Genomic DNA, 24808 nt, shown 5'->3' with positions numbered 1-24808 from the left:
TGTGTGTGTGTATATACACTGTTGGACGATAAATGTCACCTGACCGGCAAGGTCCTACGCACAGCGGGCCGAGACGTTCTCAGCCATGCAGGGGACGGATTCAATTTAGTCGGCTCCACTCTTGCCGTGAACCCTTTTCGATGCAAATGGCGATGTTATGAAGGGCTTCGCTTGACCATTAACGTAATTACGCCGACATTTCCTTGGGCGACTGCGAGTGCTTGCGCTCGGGAGTTGATTTCTGCTGGAGGAGCTCGGTACTTGGTTGCTCACTCTGGGAGGGACTTTGCGTTGCGTTTTTATGTAATTCCGAGAAGAAATTAAAGAAATAGTGCACAGCAAACGGCGAACGAATGCGGACGAGAAAATAGAGGGAAGGAGAAAACAAAGCTCGTAATAGCATTGTTTATCTTTATGCCGTTTTAAAGTATGGAAAAATTAAATTAATGCTTATCGTTTGTTTCACTGCACGATCGGTGCTAATGGAGAGAGGTAGCAAGAGGGGAAGAGAAGCAGAAACCCTGATGCGAGAGTGCGAATAAAATGGCGCCGGAAAGTGTCTGGCGGGTATCTTGGTGCGAATTAAAACCGAAACCGACAGCGGCTTAACTCACCGACACTGGCTGTCGAGGATCGTAAAGTCATATCTAGAATGGATGTGTGGCGCTGGGCTTTTTGTGAACCGGGGAGGGAGTTTCCGATTAAGTTCAGCTGGAACTTTAGCCAAGAGCAAAGAGTACGTTTTTACGAGTTCGGAGAAATTTTAATCCCATTGTGTTTATTGTGAGCACACTGAGCCCAATGAGGGAGGTGAAGCGGCAGAAGAGTAATTGTAATGTTTGATTAACCTCTTCTTTTCAAAGAGAAAACTGAGATAGAGTGAAGTGTGTCTGTTTATAAGAACAATGAGTAAGGTAAGATTGGGAAGAAGTTCAAGAATAACTTAGCATTTGAAAGGGAACTCGGATGGACAGAATTTTAGGAGAAAAGGTACATATCATATAGCTTCTCAACTGTCATTTTAAATTTTGGCGATAGAATAGCTCTCCGTCAAATGAACCAACCTATCAAATGAGCAATTAATAGAGGCATGTTTAACTGTGAGAGGAGTTGTTGAGGGAGCCTTGCCGTTCAAGGTGCATTATTCTAAAAGGTGCCTCACCTAACCAAGATTCTACGTCATGGAACTCATCCGTGAAGAGATTTTATCGTTTGCAGAATCTCTTCGTCCAAAGAGGCTTCCTTTAACTGATGAACGCTTGACGTCATGTACCTATAGATTCTGTCTTGAAAGAAGTCTCAATCTCGCAAGTGCCTTGTCGGTTAGTAGGGTTATTTTTGTACACTGATCGTAAAAAATACTAAAAGCTATGGGAAAAATGTTTCCCATCACCGGGCTCCCCAATTAGATTGTCCTACTTTTAATTGCATGTATCTCACCGCCCAAGGTACCTTATCTTCCAGAATTACTTATTTTCCAATGTACTTATCGTCCAAGAGAAGCCTTGTCCGAGTCAGATGGTCGCAACGTTCAAGTCTCATTTAACAAGAGACACCTTATTGGCCTATGAGCCTCGTCTAATGAGGTGTCTAAAGTCGTCATCCTTAGAGCCTCATATACCCAGACATAATGCCTTAGAAGGAGTGTCATCGTGATAAGAGAATGGCTAGATTTTTTGACAGGCACCAAGAGGTATTCTCGCCAAAGGATCCCTGAAGGCTCGAACCGCCACAAGTACACAATGTCCTATCATGACGAACGCATTGCTTGAGGTTCAATTTGCTTCAAACTACAATTACTCTCTATAAACCTTCCCTTCTTTTAATTACTCGCGGTTTTAATACCAATATCAAATCACAAACCCCTCTTCCCAACACAAAAAATAAGGCAAGTCTCCCCAATGTAAAATAAATCCCCGGTTCTAACCGTCAAAGAGGCAACACACAACAACGCGAGCAAAAAAAAAAAACAGCGATCTTCATTACCATTAGCTTTATCACGGGCGGCGCTTAAAATTATATTATTTAGAATTATTTAAATTGCTGAAAATTATAGTTCCTCACCGTGATGCGATGCGATCAAAAACCCGCCGAGCCGTAGGTATCGTAGGGCCCGTACAAGCGTTTATTATCAATTATGTTGCCGAACGATTACGAACAGTACGGCAGGTTATCGTTCGACAGATGCGGTCACACGGTCTTAGTGTGTGTGTGTGTGTGTGTATTCTTCGATTGCCGACTGCCGGTGGAAGCGGTTTATTATCGCTAATAATAATTTTATCCGAATGCGAAACCGCTCACTGCTCTTCGGTGCAGAATATGCTCGATCGAACCGAGCTCCGGACTCCGTTCACTTTTCAATTAACTCTCGGCTCTAAGCATCGTTGCGTACCCTTGAGAGTGTGTGTGTGTGTGTGGGTTTTATTTTTCCTGTCACAGAAGAAGCTTGCATCCGTGGTGCTGGTGATCCATTTTCATTACCCCGAGCTGGGTCTGTGTGTTCCGGTTGCGAGAGCTTTTTTTGTGCTGGTCCAAATGGGCAGAACCTTGCAATCCATCTCATCATGGCAAACGGCGTGGGGGAAAAAAAATGGGAGGACGGTGTGAATGGAAGTGGAAGTGCATCCGGTGCACTTGCTGAAAATTGAATTCAATTTCGTTAGCCAATTAGACAGAGGATGGGTTCGGTGGTCCACACTCGATCACGGTGCCAAGAGTGTGTCGTCCACCGGGCCTGGTGACGAAAGGCCTTTAACCGCAACCATCCAGCACCTTTTCGAGTGCATCCGATTGAATGGTGCACGGCGCTGCACTTAGAGGTCATAAAATAAACGCTTCAATTTGGATGGGTTCTGCTGGATGAAGCGCGTCCGACCGTGGCGTGCCAGAAGCCAGAACACTGTTTGATTACGAGCCTCGCACCTTTCGCAGTGCTTTGCCCGTGAGGCCTACTACCGTTTACGATTTAACCACCAAATTGAGCAAAGATAAGTCAATTTCCGTTTGCTTAAGCATTGCGAGAGACAGAGAAAGAGAGAGAGAGAGACTCTCGAGTAAATTAGCTTTTCTTTAGTAATCGAAGGTGCTTGGTTGAGCGTTTTTCATTCAGAAACTCACACCCCGTGCGCTCCGACTCCTCAGCAGTACAGCGATCGATGATCAGTCAGCGCAAGTATTTACCATAATTGACGATCGTTACTTACTGTAACGCTGCCCGAACGGAAACGATTCTAACCGGTGATCGAATTTCGGGCCGTCCACTCTGAAGAAGCTCCCCCCAAAAATTCCCCCCCTACGGATGGTATTGAGAGGTATTTTTGGGGTGTCTAAAGTGTTAAACAGCAGATTAATTCGTCTGGCTGCGCTGTAAGCACTCTTCGTTCGAGTCGGTTGCTAAATTGAATCGACACCTAAATCAATTTGTTACCGAAGTTTATCTGCTGCCTCTCTACGCCGGTCGGCAAGATCAGACGGTGCGAGCAGTGTACAGCTACAAATTGCAGCATTCACTCGGCAGCAGCAGGTTTGAGCCTTGATTAGCGGAAGAAACGGGGGAAAAGAGAAGGAAGAAAAGCGATCGTTATACATTGTAGCGATTGGAGTTAGGCATTGGAAAAGAGCTTTAATTTAATCAGCCGAGTGCGTCACATAAATAATTAGGCTGCCCGTTTTTTCTCAAATATCTATTTCATCATTTAAAGAGTGATCCATGATGATCGTTAAACTAGTCCCCGATCCTAACCTTAATGAAGACATTTCCGTACACAATAAACACATAGTAGTAGACTGCTAGAAAATGGGAGCATTAGCGCACACCTATCCAATTTGTTAAGATGTCAATAAGAGCAGTGCTTTATCGTGCACAAATCATCTTGACACACGGAGATCCGTAGATGGGCGGCGTAATTTTGTTCAAGCGGAACACATTCAGTCGTTTTTAGGGGGTGCACCAAGCATTGAGCGCTTCTGGTGTTGTGTAGCGAAGAACGAAGGTCTCTTTTGGGGGGTTTGTTCTACTTCGCGTAACAGAGCGGTGTCACCCGTAAACGAATGTGACTTTGCTGCCCAAATATAGAGATTCCTGGAGGGTAGGTATTGTTATTTTATTTCTGTTTCGTATTTGGGTATCAAGGAAGTTAGCTTTGATAGTTCGATAGCTGACCTTTAACGACAAGTTTAGACAGGTCGCTCGGGCTCTATTATTTCTTATGAGATCTTTTAAGGTTCACTGTCAGTATCAAGGCTTTATAAACATACCGGGAGATACGAAGAAGAATACGTGACACTGCCATGCCGACATGACTTGAACGCCAGTATGTCATCAAGATATTTGGTCGAAGACTTCATTCCTCCACTGACTGCTCCCAAAACGATCTCTGATCAGTCACGGTGCTTGCAATATGTATCGTGTGAAAATGGGTCACTGATAAGCCCTTTCGTAATTCAAAAATTCTCATCTTTGTCCAAGGCTTCGAAAGGCCCAGGGCGCATCAATTAATCGAACTTCAAATAATCTCATACTCCAAAAGGCCTTTTCGTCCCAAGGACCTAGTGGTCCTAAGTGTCTTGTAGTAGCAGGTGTCCTAAAGGTTGTTTGGCAGTACTGCCTCTAGAGGTCCTTTCCTGTCAAAGCAAACTATCTTGACTTAGTTTACCTTTAGTTGTATAATCAGTCCTGCCTGAATATAATCTGAAGTTTGTAAGCACTCTTCTTTGAGTCTAATCTCCAAGGGCCTCTAGAAGTCTGCCGTGCAAATTGCCAGGATAGCTTGTGGCTCAATCTTATCTCAAGAGACTGGGTTTTGGGGAGAGATCAAGGACAAGAGCTTGAACTACGTTTCACAGAACTGATAGGACAGCCAGGATAGCCTGGGAGAGTTGAAAATATATGTCACATTGGACTAGAATGTCAAAAAACTAATACCAGTAGCTCTATGACATTACCTTACAACGAAAATAACATCATATTGATCGTACTGGGGCGGTCCGGTGGCAATAACGGCGCCGGTCTTCACACGACAGGGCCGGGGTTCAAATCCCATCCACCCGCTCTCCGTACGTAGAGCTGACTACTTTGCTGCGGATAAAATTTAGTAACAGGAAGCCAGAAATGGCAGTCCGAGACCTCTCGAGGTTGAAGACTGTCAGTAGGTCTTGTTGAATTCTGATAAACTGGATCCTCATTCTCCATCTTCCAGATTAGTTTCAAGCATCAAATCTTCCTTTGAACTCAATATTAATTCTGCAAACCAAATTAAGTGTAATCGTAATACAAAGGAAAGAAAATTGAACTCATCCAGAGCGACTCTTGCAGCTTTTGTTTCTCATTAGAAAGTGACCAATCACAAGAAGACTGTTGGTTGGAGTCTTTGGGCCAGCTCTCCCACCCAGCCAACCCTGAACGAGATTTGACAAAGTAGAATGTGAGAACCGGCTCAGTTTTCCCACCCAAACCCACGAGCGGTCGTTGCGAAGCGCTAGGCTCGTAATAGTTTTTCCCAAGTTTCGCTCCGATCGGCCGACCGATGGGTCCGTAGGAGAGTGGCCTCCCGAGCGCCATGGCTGGTAATTGCTTCTATTAAATGAGGTGGAAGCATGTAATTGCTGGGTAGCGTCGAAGGCGGCATCGAGTAGTAAGCGGCTCCCCTGTGTGTGTGTTCTAATATCGGAAATTGATATTTTAATCATATGTCCATCCGGGCTGATCTAGACGATGGAACTCTTGCCCATATCTTTCGATATCTCTTACCGGGAGTCCGGTGTAGCGAGCCGGTACGGTACGCGGATTCCCAGCGCCGGCGAGAAAAAACCAATCTGGAGCGCTGTAATTAAGCTTCCCGGCGTGGCGTAGCGTGGCGTCAAATGTCTCATCTAGCGGAATGTCTTTTCGGCTTGGGCCACGAGCGTATCGAGCCTCCCATTAATTATCTGCGGCCTCCCGGTAGTCTCTGTTTGTATAAGGCTCACAAAGGAAGCATGGAAACCGAAGCATGGCAGAGACGTTTGCTGTGTGTGTTTTTCCTAGCCGAACTGGGGAGTATCGTAATCAAAAGTCATTAGCCATGGTTACAGTCGAAATTGATCCCGGGCCATCGAAATAATGAGGTCGCCTAATTGCGTTCATCGTGGTGCTCCAAAACAAACCAAAGCAAACGCACCAGCGTGCCGCTGGTTTTTTTTCGCTCTCGGATGGATCGACTCAGCGACCGAAATGTCAACAGGAAACAAATTATTATTTAATCGTTTCGTTTGTAATATAATTAGACAGGCCAATGTAGGGTGCGCCCGCTGCTGGAAAAACAATGAAAAGACGGGTGGGTTTTCCTTTGTCTACGAAACGTGGCCAATCGTGATGGTTTCGGGTGAGCTTTCGGTCGCTTTCTGATCACTGATAAGTTGACAAATGGCACCTTTCTAACCCAATAACCTAACGCAAGGTGGCCCGGGGCAGCTACGGGGTGTCAAAATCCTGGGCTGCCCCGGCACTCGATGTGATTTTGTGCTCGGTGGGGTGACTTAATTTCGAGCATGCAAAATAAAGCCGGTGGAGGTTAATTTCAAAATAATCACCCTTTGCTGAGGGGGTCTCGTTTCGTTTGCTAACCGATCCGTTCGGGTTGGTGGAAGAACTCACATTTACATTGAGCGTTTACATTATTTTTGGGCTACTCCTGATGCGTCTAGTTCACCGAATGTGTTTTTAATTATGAGAAAATGTGTTTAAGAATAGTACGAGCAAGAGTTGCGAAGACGATAAGGAAAGCACGACAAACATAATTAGCTGTGGTGTGTTGAGAAAATCTACCTCTTTGAAGTCACGTTTTGGGTTGGCCTTCAAGCTGGGTTCAAGTTATTTTAATTTTTAATATTTTATTTTTTTTAGTTTTAAAATTTAATGTTTCTCTGCTTGTTTCATTTATATTTTTTATATCTGTATTTATATCTATTTCTTATATTTGCTTGTATTTATTTTATCTCATTTCTTGTTGCATAAATTTGGACTTAAAGACGTTGAGATTTTTTATATTTTCTTCCGTATCTTTTTTATTAATTTCTATATGATTTTATTTTCTATTTTCTGTTCTTTTCTTATTTTATTTTTTCTTTATTTTCATATGGAAAGGGTCTTGCTGTTTTTTTCTTTTATCTTGTTTTATTTTTCTTTCTTAACATTTTTTTTATTTTTTTTTCCTGTTAGTGTTGAAGTCCTACATTTATGTGCTTTACTCCTTTGTCTTTTTTTTCTTATTTTCCATTTGATAGGTTTGGTCTTAGAAATGTTTTAGTTTGCATGTGATCCTATTTCTAAAAATATTAAGCAACTATTTGTATGTTAAATAAATTATGTTTACCTATGCTGTCCATCACACGTATCGAACTGTTCGCCGCGAAGCGTTTATTGGTAAAGTTTCGTGTAATTTTCCATTTCCATTCTTCTGTAACTCATTTGTAACGCTTCCCAAAATAGGGAAACCGTGCGCACGCAACGGGCCTAATAATCAGAAACTCCTGTTAGGTATTTGTTCAATAATTAGCTATTCGTTAATCATATTCTTGATTCAATCCACGCCATCGTGATAAGGCGGGCTCATGCAACCGAAAGCCCTCGCCATGCTAAACGTGCAAAATGTACAACCAAAACACACAAACACACCGATAAAGAGGGAAAGAAAAGCCAGCCACAGGCAGGACCGCCAGAAGAAAACGACCAATGTAAAACGGAAAATCATGCTCCAAAGCACCGTGAAGAATGGTAAAGTAAATCTCCCTCGGCCGGTCGCTCGGCTTCCCCGTGGTACCGAGCTCCCGTCATATTTGGCCGCTTCGATTCGTAACGCCAGATCAATCGAATCGAACGATCATTAAAGCAATTAAAAAGTGGTATTTCATCTCAATTCCGGCCGCTCGGAGTGGATGTTTTTCTAATTTAAATATTTGGCCTTTCGATTACACACGGCACAAAGAAGGAGCTGCCGGGCTTTCGGCCGCCGGTCCGCAGTTAATGAGATCAAGCAAAGAGGAGACCTGGATGGATCTAATTAAAAGATGAATTAGGAAAGTTCGGGCTGCAGTGGCCAACGCTGGATCGACCTGCACCGCTTCGACCGCGACCTCGGGCCTTATCTCGTACCATCGTTAGCGAGCGCTATCGGCGGGAATGCGGTTGAACAGAAGCTGGTTTAATTAGAAAATTGATCGCGTTGTATCGGCGGGTTGAATTAACGATCGGAAAAGCCGGTTGCAAGGTTCGCGAATGGTGTGTCTTCCCTCTCCAACCGATTACTTCTTCCCGTGCTCCTCCACAATCGTCGACATTGTTTCGAAAGTTTTGCTGTCAAGGTGTTGGAAAGATTAATGATTGCCCCGTGGTTAGGCGATCGTGACGATCGAGTCTGTGCTTCTGCTGGGGGAAAATGGGACAGGAAAAACATTGGTACACTTTTTGCTGAAATGGGCGGGCATGAAGTTGAAGTGTATTGGTTGTCTTCTGGCAGGGCATTTTATGCAATCACTGGACTAAACTGTCAATAAGACACAAGAAAAGCACAACAAACATAATTAGTTGCATTTTATTGAGAAAATCTAGCTCTTTGAAGCCACATTTTGGTTGGACTTTTCAGGCCAATTTCAAATATTTAGGCTTTTATTTATTTTATATTTAAAATAGCTTAGACAGTACAAGCATCAGGCTAAACTGTTATGCTAATAATTTAAATAAATCATGTCGCGATATAGCATATAGCATAGTTTTAGAAATTAGAATGAATGGATTAGAAGAATGAAGGAATGAGTTCTACTTCGAATGAATATGATTACAATTTATCTGTGGTATTTTTATGGCAAAATAATTTTGTGCTAATGCATTTATAGGAGCGGCAATGTTTGTCATTCACTAACACATTCATCAAAGCAAATGAATTATCAAATGAACTATATGAACTATTACTACTCAGGAAACTCAAGGAAACAATATTGATTGATGCTATAACCAAAGATTTAGATTTTAGCTTATATCTAATTCGTTTCATGCAGGATGTAGGATACTGATGTGTGTGTTTGATGTATATCATTATTTGTTGAATATTTAATTTTCAACGTATTTTTTATAAATGTTAACTTTTTCCATAAATTTGGATAAATAAGCTTGCAACATGCGGGGCCGTGACCTTAAGAGTTCGTTAGGCCTAAGAAGAAGAAGAAGCTTGCAACAATTTGGCGTAGTCCTAACCATGTGAACTAAGAGTATTTAAAGTTTAGTGCTTTTCAAATATTTATGCCCTGTGTGTGTATGTTATGACTCATACATGAAAGCTTTCCATGTCCTACTCAGCTGATACAATCAATCATACAAAAAAGCGTATTTCATCGGAAAAAAACACCCACCCACTCTCCCCACGCTGCACGACGTCGTAAAACGGCACAAAACCGTGTACAGCTCATCGTGTTCGTGTGTCAATCAACAAATTAGATCCTCACGCGAAAAATGGACAAACTAACAAAAAAACGAAACGAAAAATCACGTTCCGCTAATGAGTTTAATGCACTTGATTATGATGATTAGGCCCCGGACGGAATCGGCTTGGGCCCGCTGCCGGCTAATAAATATTGCTCCACAATTGGACTTTTGTGTTCAAATTAAGCCGTCCTTTGTTTTGCGCGGACTGGTGCACGGGTGCAAGTGCAGTTGCATCGGGTGCCTTCGGGAGGTTGATCGTTTCCCGGGATTCGAGGGAAGTAAATGAGCTGGTTACGAGCGTGTTAACAACGAGCGATGGGGTAGCGTTTTTTCCTCCTTCTCGTATATTATGGGATACCATGGGAGGCTCGAATCTTTCGGTGAGGGCTGCCGAGAGAAACACCAGAAAAAAAGTCACCGTGCCAGGATTCGGTAGATTAGCAGACGTCGGTACTGGATGCTGGAAAGTGGAGTTCGTTAGTTGGGAAAGCGGTGTTTTTCTGTTTGGTAGCAATTTAAACTTTACCCTAGAAGAGGATGAACGGCTTAAGTGCCAAAGATAAGAGCAATTTAAGTGAAGGTTTGTTTTTTGTTGCACTTTAAATTAGCTATACAAAATCGGTTCAAAATTAAAATGGTAAATGAAACATGAAACAAATTATGCTTGCTGGTAGTACTGAGGTCCATCTACCAATTTAATTAAAGTGAAAAGGACTGAGGACGTCGGAACGTAACGCCTGTAACGCTGGCTGATAACGGTGTTCATTAGGTTCATTTTTGTTGAATGTTGAACCTTTCGAAATGAACACCAATCGTTCTCAGAACGATCGACTCTGATAATCGACTGCGTACGGACCATTAGGCTGCGTACGTTCAAAGCTATTACTAAAATGATCCGAACAAACTAAAGCGAATAGAGTTTATCTCTTCCACGGTAAACAATCGCACGCTTTATCATTTCGCACATAATTGATTCTATTTTTTCCAATCAAATCCCACCAAAACGAAATTGTTTTGAAGGCTAAACGATGTACCCGTTGATTGTTATGATGGTATCATGCATTCGAAAAACGCGCACGCTTAACGCCAACACCGATCCGATACGGATCTTTCATCACGTTCCCGTCAATGCCGTACAGTTCCCCAGGTTTCATGTGCTACCAACCGTGTGATAATTGTGAACAAACGAAACTCACATTCCTCCAAAAAGGTAAGCAAAAACCCCCGACCCGTTTGAGTAGCGGGTAAAATGGAGGAAAAGGTAGCTTTGTGCAGTAAACGAATAATGTATGCATGCATTCCACAGGCTGACTCGTGAAATTCATTGCTTCATTCGTTGGGGTGTGCAGTGCAGTGTTTGCTGGTATGGCAGATCCGGCTCGGATAAGACGGGATCGTGCAGAAAAACGGCCGATACGAATCGTGGAAAGGCCGCGTGCCCTTAAATAGGTGTGGATTTGTGTTTGAGCGTTATTATTTCACGGTTGTTTTGGGGAAGCCGGCCGGTCCGAGCGGGCGATTGATTTCGGACCTTCCTGATCTACTTACTGCTTTTCATAACGTAATTGATGAGAGATCGATCGGGGGTCTGCTCGATGAAGTCCATGTAAGATTGAAGCTGTCTAGGTTGTGTTTTCCCCCTTTGTTTGCTGATGAAATGATGGACGAGAGATTGAGGGTTAATCAATAGGAATTTCTGTAAAAAGAGCTGTGGATAAGAGTCGAGATCGCACCATAGTAGCAATAGTTTAGCAGCTAGACCTCCTTAGTCAACAAGGCGATTAGACAACAAGGAAGGACTTGCGGTGTTCAATGATATTGTATGTACAGGTACATTTTATTGATGTCCTTATCGTGTGACGCTTTGGCGAGTATGAAGAATGAATCCAGGACCGCATATCCTTAGAGTCCTAATCGATTCTCCGGTTGCATTGGCCTATTTTCGTTCAAAGGACACTTTAGATACCCAGTGCATGATGAGGTACTCATTAGTATTTGCTAGATAATAGCAAAGGTCGTTAGAGCTGGTCTAAAGCCACAACGGTCCCTACAGACTAACTAAGCAAACACGCATCAAATCTCACTTGTGGGTAGTTGATGAAGTTGGGAGATTTCTTATCTAGCTCGCTCTGTAAGAGTCCCTGAGACCTTATTAGTAAGAGTCCCTGTATTAATTGCTTTAGCCTTGCGAGTTGTTCAAAGATGTGATTGCACTGCCAAGATCCCCTAGGATAATCCGAGCATCGGTAAACTGCATGTCAGTCTGATAAGGGATATATAAGTCCATAGAGCTCTGAGTCTTTTGAAGCTAATCTTCAGCTTCTTGCTAGTGACATGACTCTGCTCCTATGATGCCTATTCTTTATGGAGCTTTAATACGGACACATTGGATTGTATTACAGTTATAGCGCTACAGTAATGGCACTGAATCTTGATGTATGTCTTGGCCCTGCTATGCTTAAGCCTTCTAATACCAGACAAATTATTCCTGCGAAATACTTGGCCTCTTAAACTAATGTTCGTCACATGGATTTCTTCTTTCGAGAACTTTCATTCAGGTTCCGAGAAGCAGTAGAGATCTCCTACGATCGAAAAATATCAGTAATCTAAGATGCATTGATAATCAAATTGATAATCTAATAATTGAAGACCGCACTCCTAAACAACTCCCAGTAAATGTACCGAAGCCCATCCTAAACAATATGCAGTAGTGTCTCAAAACACCTTGATGAACCAAACAGTAAACACATCCCAACAGCTAAAACAAAGAACACCGAAACATCTGACATGGTTGCATAAGTTGAGTGACCTTGCGAAATGGCGATCCGGATCCCGTTATTATTAAAGATCCTTCCGCTTATCATTCGCAATCTCCCACACACAAACGGCTCCAAATTTGTCTTGAACTCTCCAACACCATCTGTCGAAAGTCCTTGCCGTGCGTGGTCAATAAACTTTCCCCCCGTAGGTCTCAGCCAAACAGATGCTGCACCGGCAACCGCAGAGAAAACGGGCCGTACCACACCCGTCACACAATAATAATTGGAACCCTTACCGGAAGCACAGGCCGGCGAGAAAAGATCAAAAGGAACAGCGTTTTCGGAAGAAAGACACTCGCTCGGTCTCCTCCCCCGTCGTCCGCAGCAGTCGTTTCTTCGCGATTGCGGCACCTTCGCGGCAATTATAGTGCACTTCCTCATATTTCGGCCCACGGACACGATACCGATGCCGACTTTTCTTTTGATTTTTCGGGAAAACGGTCACCAAAAACGCGCCCCTTCGATTCGGTCCAGCGTTTACGATTCCGGGTGGCCAAATTAAATCATTACGGAAATGAGTAATGCCCGGTGGTCGCTGGAAATGATATCGCGGAGAGCGCGCGGTATGGATTAAACAAAGGGCCGCCATGTGTCCGTGTGTTTGTTTAGTGGCGTTTGTCGATGGGTTTTGAAGCTCCAGATCATAAGCTCCGAGATCAAAAGCGGCCCTCCACCAGCGTGGGCAACTGTGGCAGCTGATTAGACGAAGGCGAAGTAGCTGAAGCCGTAATTATAGTCAGTCAATTGAACAATCCTCCGAAAACGGTAGAATGTGTGTGTGTCTTTTTTCCTCTGAGGTGGCCTCGATGGACTCGATTTCTGCCTGCCGTACGCCCTTTTGCTCGCCCGTAAAACAAATAGTATCTAGTTTATGGGGCCTGAATTTCACACATTCCTTCCACAGCCTGGATTTGGTAAAGGAAGTGGAAAAGCGTAGCGCGATTGTCCTGATGGAAAGAAAGCGTCCCACAAGCACGTCCTATTAAAGCAAATACAGCCCGAGCGAGAGAGAGTTTGGAGCATGACTTTCGAATTTCGAAGCGAAAACACTCATTCCACCAGCGTGCAGGCCACCACCACCGTCTAGTTACCGGGCTAGTTTAAAATGCTTTATCTCGTCAGCATGACGTGATGCTCTTTAACAACGGCAGCCATCATCACCGACAGCGCGCGCGCCGGATTCGACTCGCGCACTGGACATGCCCCATTCCGTTCCGTTAACACGTGTTTGATTAGGAATTCAGCGTCTGTCTAACGAGCTCCCCGGGTCCTTGCCACCGATGTAGGCGAGGAAAAAGGGTTCGGTGTAAGCGATATGGAAATTATCTCCACCCGAAGATCGCTTCGACCCGAAACCGATAAATTACTCGACCGGACGGATCACCTAGGAGTTGGTGGAGGCTGCGCTGACAGTGACGGTGTCTCCAGAGTGTTTGTGTGTGTGTGGGGAGTCATGAGTCCACCCGCTCGCTCGGAAGGAGAGTTTGACATTTATTAATCCTAATGGGGCGCATTCATCATTTATCATGCACGACCCCGGAGTCTTCCCCGGGACTCAGGAACGAGAACATGAAATCGTCCAAAACCGAAAAATCGATTATACTTTCACACCGTAGGGGGCGCCCCAGTCCGGCCCGGAATCGGCCGGCGTCGGTTGGTGTTGCTGGTGGCCGCTTAATGGGATTGTGCTGTGCTGATGAAGCTGATCACAATATTTTCATATTTGCATTTCGGGTCGTCGTGCAGGCCCCATGCGCCATCCGATCATTGGTGATTCATAGACGAAGTGGACCGAGTTGGGAGTTGGTATTGTGTTTCCTTTTTTTTTTCGGGAAACGATCCCGTGGTCTGTGGAGCAGTCCGAGGCCTCCCCGCCATGTCCGAATCGTGCGCTTGTCATAACTCACGTAATTGATTTTTCTTTAGTCTCGATCGGAGTCGTTCGCTTTTCTCTCCGTGCTAAATCTGCAATCTGAGCTGGTGGAATCGATGGGTTGATCGTGCTCTTTCGTGGGTATGCAGATTCTTCGATCTATATAACCCATCAGTGTACACCTCAGGCGTCATTGGAATCAATAAGAGAGGAGTTCGAGCCCTTTTTGTGCCGGATTCCCCCCGAATGCTGGTCAGCGATTGCATGTTGCCCAGTTTTCTCACCTGAGCCCGCCGCAATCGATTTGGCAAACGAGATCCGCGTACCTCGTCGTCGGTGGACGTGGTCAATCATCGGGACGGGCGAGCCCAGTAATAAGCGATAATTTCGTCATTTGTTTTGATAAATAATCAAATTTTCCCTTGCTCCGGGAAATGGGAGGGGGGACCCGCTGTACGCCAATAAAAGATCGATAAGTGATTTTCATCTTGTTTGCGGCAGGAACGTGATACGCTTATCCCTCGAACGCTCGGAGCTTGGGAATGTTGGGTGTAACGGACGAGTGTGCTCCGTATTTGCTGTTTCGTAATGATCTCGTTTCGTACGCTGATCGACCCCAAATGGGTTAAGTGCTTGGCGAGTGCGTGGTTTTCGTGGATCGACTCGACCACATTCATCTGTCATCGTTAATCGAGTGGCAGAAGGGACCTGGGTTGTGGCGAGAACAATTGAAGTGGAAAGGTAAATTCATAAATTATTGTACCATAATTTAACCTTCCAGCTGCAGAAGGGCCAGACATTGTTTCTGGGGTGGGTTGAAGGTGTTGTTCGATTTAGGGGTGGCTGTGTATGTTTAGTTGGTTAGATGCTAACTGGTAGATTATGTGGTTTTGGATCTATGGGACTTATTGGCAGCAGTAGATCATTGGCAGACTATTGTCTCTTGGGCATCGAAGCCTCAGGACAACACAAATTATGAGTAAATGAAGCATCAAGGTAGACAATGTATTTGGATGCATAGGTCCCTGGCGAAGCTCCAATGCTATCAGAGATATTGTCAATTCACTGGATAGGGAAAACTCCTCTGAAGAGATCTTCGTCACTCATCACACGTTTATAGTTTTCGGTATATTGTTGTCTATTTGGTAGAGGATCTTGAAGATCTAGTTAAGCTCTTCGTCAATAATTTGCTTGTCTGAGTCCTCAGAGATCAGAGATTCAGGGGTAGTAATTTGAGAGTCAATTCGTTAAAGATCTCAAAGACCTGTTCGCATCGTTCTCCGTCAACTGTTTGATCTAGATTCAGTATCGATGTGTACTTCGACCGGGATAAGACGATATTAACCTACTAGGTAGAATACCTTGAAGGCCTCAACCAAAACTTCAACACTCAAAATTTCCAGTACGTAATTTTTGTTCTAGAGCTTATTCACCCTGCATGACCTACGCTCCTGTCAAATCTGAAGATTTAAAAACCACAAAAATGAATAAACACCATCCTTGATTCTTGTTATCCAGTTTCGTGTTTATGATTTTCTCTTCTTCCGAGAACTGCCCAGTTAAAAAGGCTTCACAATATGGCATAAATTATCCTAATTGATACAATTTAACTACAGCCAGCAGAAGCAAATCTCAATCCAAAATGTGTCTTTAGCAACCGCAATGTTTGTTTTACTAATCCACTTACGGCTTGCGGACAGCTGTTGGAGTGGCCAATTGTTTCCACAGCTCACCACAACTTACCAGCAACAGTGATTGAGCTCCAAATTAGCGAGCGAGCAGTTTGGGGTTTTGACCATAGCTCATGCAAATGGCTAAACAGATGGTGGATCGGTTTTCCACGACTCCACATCAGGATTCAATTGCTTTGCAAAACCAATCTTTGAACCGTGAAGAAGCACTTTTAACACGAAAGCTTACCAATCGTTTATCGCAACACAAGAAGCCCACTCATAATACGAAGAAAACCATCCGCGAACAACGTGAAATTATGCACGTAGCGACCAGGCAGTGGGAAGAGATTGGAGGATGTGTTGGAGCAAAACTAATTGAAAACCCCCTGCCGAGGCGAGAGCCGGACCCGGTGCTGGTTGCTGCTGCGGAACAATAGGAAACCATTTAAGCGAACGGGAAGCAATTGAACCGGTTAAATGATAATGGAGCTTTAGGTGAACGTGAAAGGATATGGCTACATCCATTGTTCGGAGTAATTGCGCGAATGCAGTGGAGTTTGCTCATGGCGGGCGTTGGATGCTGTGAGCTAGTTAACTGTCTCGGGGCATCGTTGGTGGGTCTCCGAAGCGACCGAACATCCGGTGCATATATAATTTGGTCTCCAAATCTCTGGATACGTCCGGTGACGAATTGATCAAATTTATAGTCCTGTAGGCCTGCAGTGCTTCGTTTTTGTGTGGATGGCCAAAACACGCTGAAGAAACGCATAAAGCTAAACGAATATTCACACCAACGGGGGCCCTGTCCAGAACGATGACATTTGTTGGTGGCGATGGTGTAAATATTTAATGACATTTTAATAGCTTTAATCGTACACGCTGCCCACGCGAAGAAGTTCGTGGCGGTGTGATGAGATCGTAGGGCGAACGCGAGTGCTGAGTGCATTTTACGGCGGACAATGAATCGCTCAAAATAATGTGTTTTATTAACGGGTTTTTTTGAGGGTTGTTTTGTTTTTTTGGGAAGAGAGAATGAATAAAGGTCATTTAAATTTGAATGGAGTGAAAAATGGAAGAACAAATCGAACAATCGCTCGTTTTGGTATAAGAAAAGCATTTTATATTCATCATGTTTGCCTTAAGCTTGTTAAAGATACATTGTAGATAGTTTTCAAACATTATTTGAATGCGATTTACCTTAAAATAATAATTAATACTATTATGAAAGTAAGCGGGGAAGAGATATGTAGAAACCAATGTGCTATAATGAATTATGGCATATGAACTATAATCTATACTAAGAAATGAACTCACGAATAAATTAGACGAACAGTTTTGCAAACACGAATAAAATCCAGTAAGCTTTTCGAACTTACTTAAAATAAAAGATAGCGAACCTTGTTTACAAAAAATTATAAGGATAATAAACACTCAATTAATCCTTGAGAAGCGTGAAAGGATAATGAACCTCGAATGAACTATTTATAGGAGCTACAAGCTACCAATCACAAATGAACCTAAAAATGAACTGTAGCATACATATGTTAACCTTCTGAAATGAGTTCTCCCGACTCCTGCCTTCAGTAGCCGATTGCAACAATGTCCGTTAAATTAAGGCGAATAAAATTACAAGCTAATCAATGCAAAGATATGTCCCAAGCGAGGGCCAGAGGTAGCGAGCAAATGGGCACAGAAATGACAAATGATAGTAAATGGGCTACCTCGCTACGCCTGACCAATGTTTGTGCCTTCAGAAAAAAAAGAACCGGGTCTAACAGTGCATCTGGGGCAACTCCGCAACTTCAGGAGGCAATTAATTTGGCGGTGGAATTTTTTAATTTATCAATCCGCTCTATTATTTATTCACGCCACACCGTACGCCACTGTCCTCCGGCCGGAGCCTGCCAAGCTGCCCTTTAGCGTCTAATCCACCGGAACGTTACCGCGTCTTTCAGGAGGTCGATTCAGGATGTCAGAATTGGAAAAGCTTTTGTTCGGTGGTCCGTACGTGGCGGCACAAGCTTCCAAACCGAACCAAACGCAAACAGTAGCCGGTTCGGTCGTTCGATCGACCCCGATCGATCGTCCACTCGGCTGCGTCCAATCGGCTGGATTTGGACTTGGAGCAACGCAGAAAAAAACAAGCGAAACCAACCGTTAAAGCGATTTGATAGACATTAGATTTCGGTTTTATTAGATTTTTCCTACGCTTAATCGTTTCGGAGATTGTATTCCGCCTTCCGATCTGCCCCGGGGTCGAAAATGACTCCCGGCCGGCCGGCAGAGTGTAATCAATTCGGCAAACTGGCAAACCAGTGCTGCCAGCAGGCAACGTTCGGGAAACAATTGGGGTGGAGTTAGTGCGTTTGTGCGCTAAGAAACGGTTTTCCATTTTCGGAGCCACTGTTTGCCCTTTTCCGATGACTTGTCGATTAGAGGGAGGTTAAGAAGTGGGTTTTTTATTTTCCTTAAAGCATCGGACATTGTTTTGATTAGATTATAAGATAATGTTAATTGGATTTACTTCCCCCCCACTCAAAACCGTCGTCAGTTTCTGCTTCCCGAGGTCTTCCACTAAACGCTGAACTGAGCTGATCGCTTTCGTTAAAAGCAAACAAAACGCTGGACCGGATCGAACGAGATTTTTTGCATCTCATGTTGGGGAATTAGATTGAGCTTAGGGGAGGGATGCTACAGGGAACGCAGGGACACCAGGGGGGACACGATAGGGTCTCGACATAATCGATTCCGGAGCAGTATTTGAGGGTAATTAAAAGAGAAAATTTGAATGTCCGAAACGTTGTATTGTGATCGGTGAAGTGATCGACACAAGAAGGTGGATAAGGTGATCGAAAGAAGAAGCTGTGTTTGCCTTCTCGTCGTAACGAGCATTAAATTGTTGGTTTTATCTGTGTATTTAATTTTAGCTTGCTATAAACGATGCTATAAACTCTTAGTAGTTATCGGGTATAATGCGAGCAGAAATGAGGGCTTTCTTCACTCGAAATGGAATCTTTTATAATGCGCTTCCCGAACAAAAGCTTACATTATACCATCTTTAAGCTTCAAAAAGCCTTCGGGATGCTGAACGCGATACATTGTTTGCATGACTTTGCGCAGATTGATCGTTAATTTATTGGATTATTAGAAGCGTTTTGGCTCGGGCCAAAAGCCGTTCCTACCCCCGGTACGCACGAGTATCCAGCGAACGCAAGCCTAAAGTTTAATTTTCTACCCATACTGGCCCATACATGATTTCGCTTACCTCAACAAAAAATCTGATTCTCCCTTGGCCAGCGCGAGCATAAGGCAAAGTATAAACGCTGACACAGCTCCCGAAAATCTGGCAGACGCTGCGTCATTGCGTTAATGATTGCTAAGCAGGGATCTGCCGATGGCTGGCCGTGTTCTGATCACGATAAGCGGTGAGAAACGTATCGATGTTTGGGGTGATGTTTTGATTGGCCCGTACGTACCGTCGTCGTTCGGTTCGGCCGAAAGGAAAGCGAATCAAATTTTAATCTAAATTACATTAAGAAGAGCTATTCCGGTGTGCTTCTTGTGCTTGCTTGCTTCGGTAGAACGATTCGATACGGTTCATGGCTGCTTACGGCGCTGGTTTTTCGGAATGCATCCTGCTGTTCGGACGGCGCCAGTTTTACCAGGTGAGGCGAGTTCCAGAAGATGTTTACTTTGGTGTGGAAACTATGCAGCTATACAGGTACATTCTTCAGGAATCAAACATGAAACTGTTTATTTAAAATATTTAAGGGCATATATTCCTGTGCATAATTAACCACCATCGCTCAAGTCATTGAACGTATTAAACACATTGTTTGACACGTGTAGTTTACGACATGTCACCTCAATCTTTTTACGACCCTTTCTGTGTGGTCGTTTGTCTTGGGACAACCTTTCTGTGTCCGAGATTGACATTAAACGCTGGTACAGGAATAAATTACCCCCGCATGTGTTTGGGACACGCGTTTTCGGACAAGAGCTATAAAAGCTTTAGTATTTTATAGCATTACTTAGCTAGTAAAAATAGCTCATTATATTATAGCACAATGAAATATTCATTTCTAGCGGTTAAAATTGTTTTTAGACTAGAAAAATGAATTCAGTTGTTTAAACCATTTCGAATGACCTCGTGCTTGCGGGCTTTTCCTTCTGTCATTTCGTTGCCTAATGATTGCTTATTAGTTCTCATTCAATTAAAAGTATATTAAGATTCTTGCGGCTGATAACCTAGCCAACCAAGGCTCCAAGCCAACTTCAACCGCAGGTCAATCAAGCTCTTGGTTGAAAATACAAATTTCATTATCTGCTCATTAATATCTTTGACATCCAACAATGACCCATTACGAGCAGGGTTTTTTACTAGTAGCGACCGCCGAGTGAATAGCGCCGAAATCCGTTTATGACCATTGATTGGGATCTCTGGAAAAGATCATGATTAGGAGCGAGAGAGAGAGAGAGCGAAAGAGGAAGGTAAAGGGTCATTGTGCGTGAGGCAATGTGCGGGTAATGTGGGCAAACCATCAACGCGTCTGCTTTATTAATGTCAAGCAACACTATTAATCATCTAGTTGAAATGAATTTCATGAATTTCTGTAACGAAATCTCCTTATCGCAATGGTTGACATCGTGGTTCGGCTCTTTTTTTACGATCATCATAAAATTCAGGCCTTACGATAGTGTAATTATAATGCGCGCAAACATCGTATCGGCACAAAAGCTCGCCATCAGTGTAAGCATGCGAGCAGTTGACATTAACCAGATGCGGAGGGTAATTAATCTGACAGAGGTAATAAAAGCGTGTTATAGCAAAGCTTCGCTATTATAGCACGGGTGAGTTAACGGCTAGATTTTAGGAAACGAGCACGTGTGAGCACTTTCCTAAAAAGTAGGGAGAGAAATAATCAAAACCTCATTAAGCGATTGTTTCAGCATTTGAGTGATGCGATGTAAGATTACAAATGTAGATTTTATAGCATACTAAATACACATATAACACCCCATTGTCTTTAGTACACAGCGCTCAGCTACACTATTTTACTCAGTTCAACACATCATAATAAATCTTTAAATATCGCTAAATGCGTAAACAACGTAAATCTACATCTTCAAATCCCAAAATAAATCTATAAGAGCATTAAATCTAATGGAACCCGTTGCATGATTTGTGTCGACATAAGGGAAGCCATTTTTAAACCCATCCAATTTTGTGTCACAAAGTTTGGCAAGCCCGGTGCAATCGATCAAATGTGCACTGTCAGTAAAATTAATTGTTTGTTACCGCGACGGCCCAGGGTAAGTTGCAACGGGGTTTAGAAAATAAGGGGAAACTTTTGGCTTAGGGTCTCCCACCCGACAGTCGGTAACGGTTGTGATTGGGCAGCGCTCGACTCCGCCTCTAGCGATAGTTTGGTGTGCGGTGGTGTGCGTGTAGTATGGCGTACGTTTTGTGGCAGTGTGCAACGGTGCAATGGTGGCAGTAAGGCGGAGCTTGACGTGTGATTTGTTGATTGCAGGGGTTTTTATCTTGATATTTAAGTTTAAAATTATCTTTTTAAATATAATAAAAAAGTTATATAAAATTTACGGAAGTAACTTTTCTATGTTTCTAGAAGTAATTGTTATTAATAATATAAAATTTATAAAAGATGGAAAATTGATATCCCCCACCAACGGCTCCCAGACAACCCCTGCTTCGAGCGCTTTTTTAGCTCCCTTTATCTTTCTCCACCTTGTGTACTTCACGCGGTTCAGTTTCACAATACCAGTTTTCCAGCTCCACGGCGCGTCAGTGCTAGTTTCACGTTCGCTTTGCGTAGTTTGTCCGGCCGTTCGCGTGTTCATTCGTTTGTTTACGCTCGCATCGATCGTTCGCGCGCTTGGGCTCGGGCGTCGTGTACCTTACGCAGCCGTACGCTACGCAAAGAACCGTCGGGGTAGGCAGCTGTGTTGGACGCGCAAAAGCGGTTTCAAGTGGTGCTCGTCCGTTTTTTGTGTTTTCGCATTTTATCAGTTATAATACAAATAGTGGGAAAAAGTGATTACAGATAAGCAGATATTGCTTTGCATGTTGCACCAAGCTGCTTGCAAATCGTGGCGTATTAGCGTTACCTCGCAGTAGCAGCTCAACGTCAACGACAAGATCAAAAGCTAGCAGCCGTGTTAATGCCAACCAGAAGCAGCTCCGGAGCAGCTAAACAAAATCGCAAACTGAGAGATAATTGAATTGGCACCCCACGCGCGGACGTCCTTTTTTGTTGCTGTGAAGAGCGCATTCCTCGGGTGCATTATCGAGTGCAAGTGGCATCCAGGTTTCGCTGGTCCGAGAGATTGAGTGTTCTCCGAAACGCGTCAAACGCAGACGCAGAGATAGTGAAGTGTTAAAATTAACGCTGCTCTCGTTCGCCGTTCAATTAACAATCTCTGTGTGTGTGTGTGGCCTGTGCTCTTGAGTGAGTGTGTTTGCAGCCTGTGCAGCAGCTAGTGTGCCAAAGTATGGATTGGGCGAGTGTATTATGCAACTGTGCTAGAAATATACATATTGCGAGCAAATATTTCCCCGATGCACTCGAGTCCGTCCGTGCTCCGTTTTTCAATTAGCCACAATTAGTCGCTAGCGAAGAGGTGGACCCCGTTCGAGCGTTATCGCTAAACGGTGAGCAAGCACTGGGAAGGCAAAAAGCCCAAAGTCAAGCCGCCGCCGCCGCCGCCACCGAGAAACAGATACGCCATTTGATAGCGCACACAAATTGTGCACAATTATCGTGGCCGTTCGCCGTGAGGATCCACAGGCTTTGAAGTGTGTATTTGAAGTTGAGAAAAGTACGGGACAGAAAAACGGACAACACACACACACATACGCTCTAGTTTGCTCCACGACGACGAACAGGTAAGAACGGAGGAACCTCCACCATTCGACGTCTCGTCGACGGAAATGCAATGAAAACATTCTCACCGAAACCGTCCTGCGGTTAACCCCTAGCGTCCGGATTCGAAACGAGTTAATCAGCCCGGGAGGAAATCCTTCCAATTACGCAATTTCCTTAATCACAAGTGGCTGGCTGTGTCAGCCAACCGCAAACCAGTTAGGCCGAGTGTTTCGCAGAAGACCGAAGAGCTGCAACTGAACGCTTCCCCCAAGCGATGCTAGTGGCAACTCTGTTTAATGGTCCGAACTACGAGCTGCAAATTTTAAAAGCCATTTCTGGAGGCAAGTCGAGCCATTTTCGGACATGTTTTTTTCTCGTTTGGGAGCTCAAAATTTGGAGCTCGAAAACGCGCGCGCAAAAAAAAAGGATGCAGATAATGCTGCAGATGTCGGTTTTGTTCTATATTTGATTATAAAAATCCAAACGCAGCGCCTGCAAATAGGAAAATTCGCGATTTTTGACAGACATGCACGCGATGCAGCAATGTGTTGGAGTTGAGTGCTTACAATTAAATTGTAGCAGCACAACTATTTGCCTCTCAACGCTTGCTCTTACGCTAACATATTTAGTTGAAATCAATTACAGCTAGACGTTTGACGATGAGTATTTGCATGCAGAAGTGAGCATTTTTAAAGCGGTTTTCAATCAACATTAAACCGATAAAGGTTTCAGGCACTAAGTCGCATTAGCAGTATCACAAGTCCATTAGCTAAATCCCTAACAAACAGTTTGGGAATTTAAATTGCAAATGATGGTCGGCACTCTGCGGAGTTTTCGAACCGTTTTTATTTATTTTTAGGCCTTAAATTAGTCTCCAAACCCGAAAGGAATCCTAGACGAAAGCTGCTTCCAATCTACGCGCACAGTAGGCAAAATGCTTATTAATGATGGCAAACGTTTCAATTTTTGTTCACCCTGCCGAAGAACCCCCGCCGAGCTTTTCCGACCCTTTTCCAGCCGAAACTGGGCAGGATGTGTTTTTTCCTTCGCCGCTTTTGCCCGGAAAAACAAGGAATTAGCCTAATGACGATCATAAAATGGCTGAACTTGGGCGCTAGACTTTGACGCGGCCCGTGAGGTGGTTGATTGATGGGCCTGGCCGGTTAGTCTGCGTAGCGTAAAATCAACGAACCGTTTGTGTGTTTGAAGAAGCTTTTCTTTGTGTTTTGTGCGGTAGCTGGACCAGCCGGAACATGTAAATTTTTTATGTTTGTTTGTGGTGTGTAAATGTAAAACTTCACTCAATCAGCGGCCGGGCGGTCCGAACGGCAATGAAGATATTTTACGAAAGTTTTTAGATACTTAATTCGGTTGTAGCTAATTAAACTTTTGAGGCTGCGAAAGAAGAAGAGCTAAAGATTGCGGTTGAATTTCGGCTCCTAAACGACGCCCTCCATTAAAAAGGATTTTGCTAATGGAATTGTGATATTTAAGACAGGACTTAGTTTGCATAATAAAGCTGTCCATTTAGAAGTTGGCAGCATGGGCCACATAGGCTCGTGATAAGGTTCGTGTTTAAGCTCCATTCCCATGTAAGCAACTTTTAATTTGCTACGTTTTGAAGTGAAAAACTAGAAAGAGGTTATTGCGTGTCCAATGTCCGTGTAAGAAAAAATGGGAATAAAAACACATTTGAATGGTGTGTCACGGAGTGCAGCACTCAAATGCTGAACCACAAGCGCTCCAGAGCGAAAAGATGGCTGGGCAGTGATATGAGGCTGGCTAGTTTATTATTGTGACGAAAGTATAACTTCAAAGGACGCAGAAATTCTCTAGTTCTCCTTATATTAATCTCACTCGAACAGTTAGGTTGAATAATAAAATCTAATTAAGCTTAAACGAATTTAAGTAGCTTACCAACACCGTCAGCCTTGCCGTTTTCTCTCGCTGGAATAAATGCTCCTCGTTCGGTTCGCAGTAGCAAACCACTCGCCTACTAAACGTTTCCCTCTCCCTCGCCACGGAGCAGCTGGCGTGGCGTTTGATTGGGGGCCATTTTGTTTGCGGGTATCCAGTATCGAGTTTCGGCGGGCGCAACC

At 43.8% G+C, this 24808-nt stretch overlaps 1 protein-coding gene across 2 annotated transcripts in view; it reads left to right on the top strand.

Moving 5' to 3' along the window:
- The first annotated feature begins 21630 nt into the window (after positions 1-21630).
- Positions 21631-24808, top strand: part of LOC118513870 (homeobox protein aristaless) — a 61375-nt gene continuing 58197 nt past the window's right edge. For both annotated transcript variants that reach the window (XM_036060174.1, XM_036060173.1), the window contains exon 1: positions 21631-22729. The gene's annotated coding sequence lies outside the window, so the exon portion shown is untranslated. The remainder of the gene's footprint in view (positions 22730-24808) is intronic.

The sequence above is a fragment of the Anopheles stephensi genome, chromosome 3 (assembly GCF_013141755.1).
Source record: "Anopheles stephensi strain Indian chromosome 3, UCI_ANSTEP_V1.0, whole genome shotgun sequence".
In the NCBI taxonomy this organism is placed as follows: domain Eukaryota; kingdom Metazoa; phylum Arthropoda; class Insecta; order Diptera; family Culicidae; genus Anopheles; species Anopheles stephensi.
Note: the sequence above shows the minus strand (reverse complement) of the source record. Positions and strands in the feature narration are given on the sequence as shown.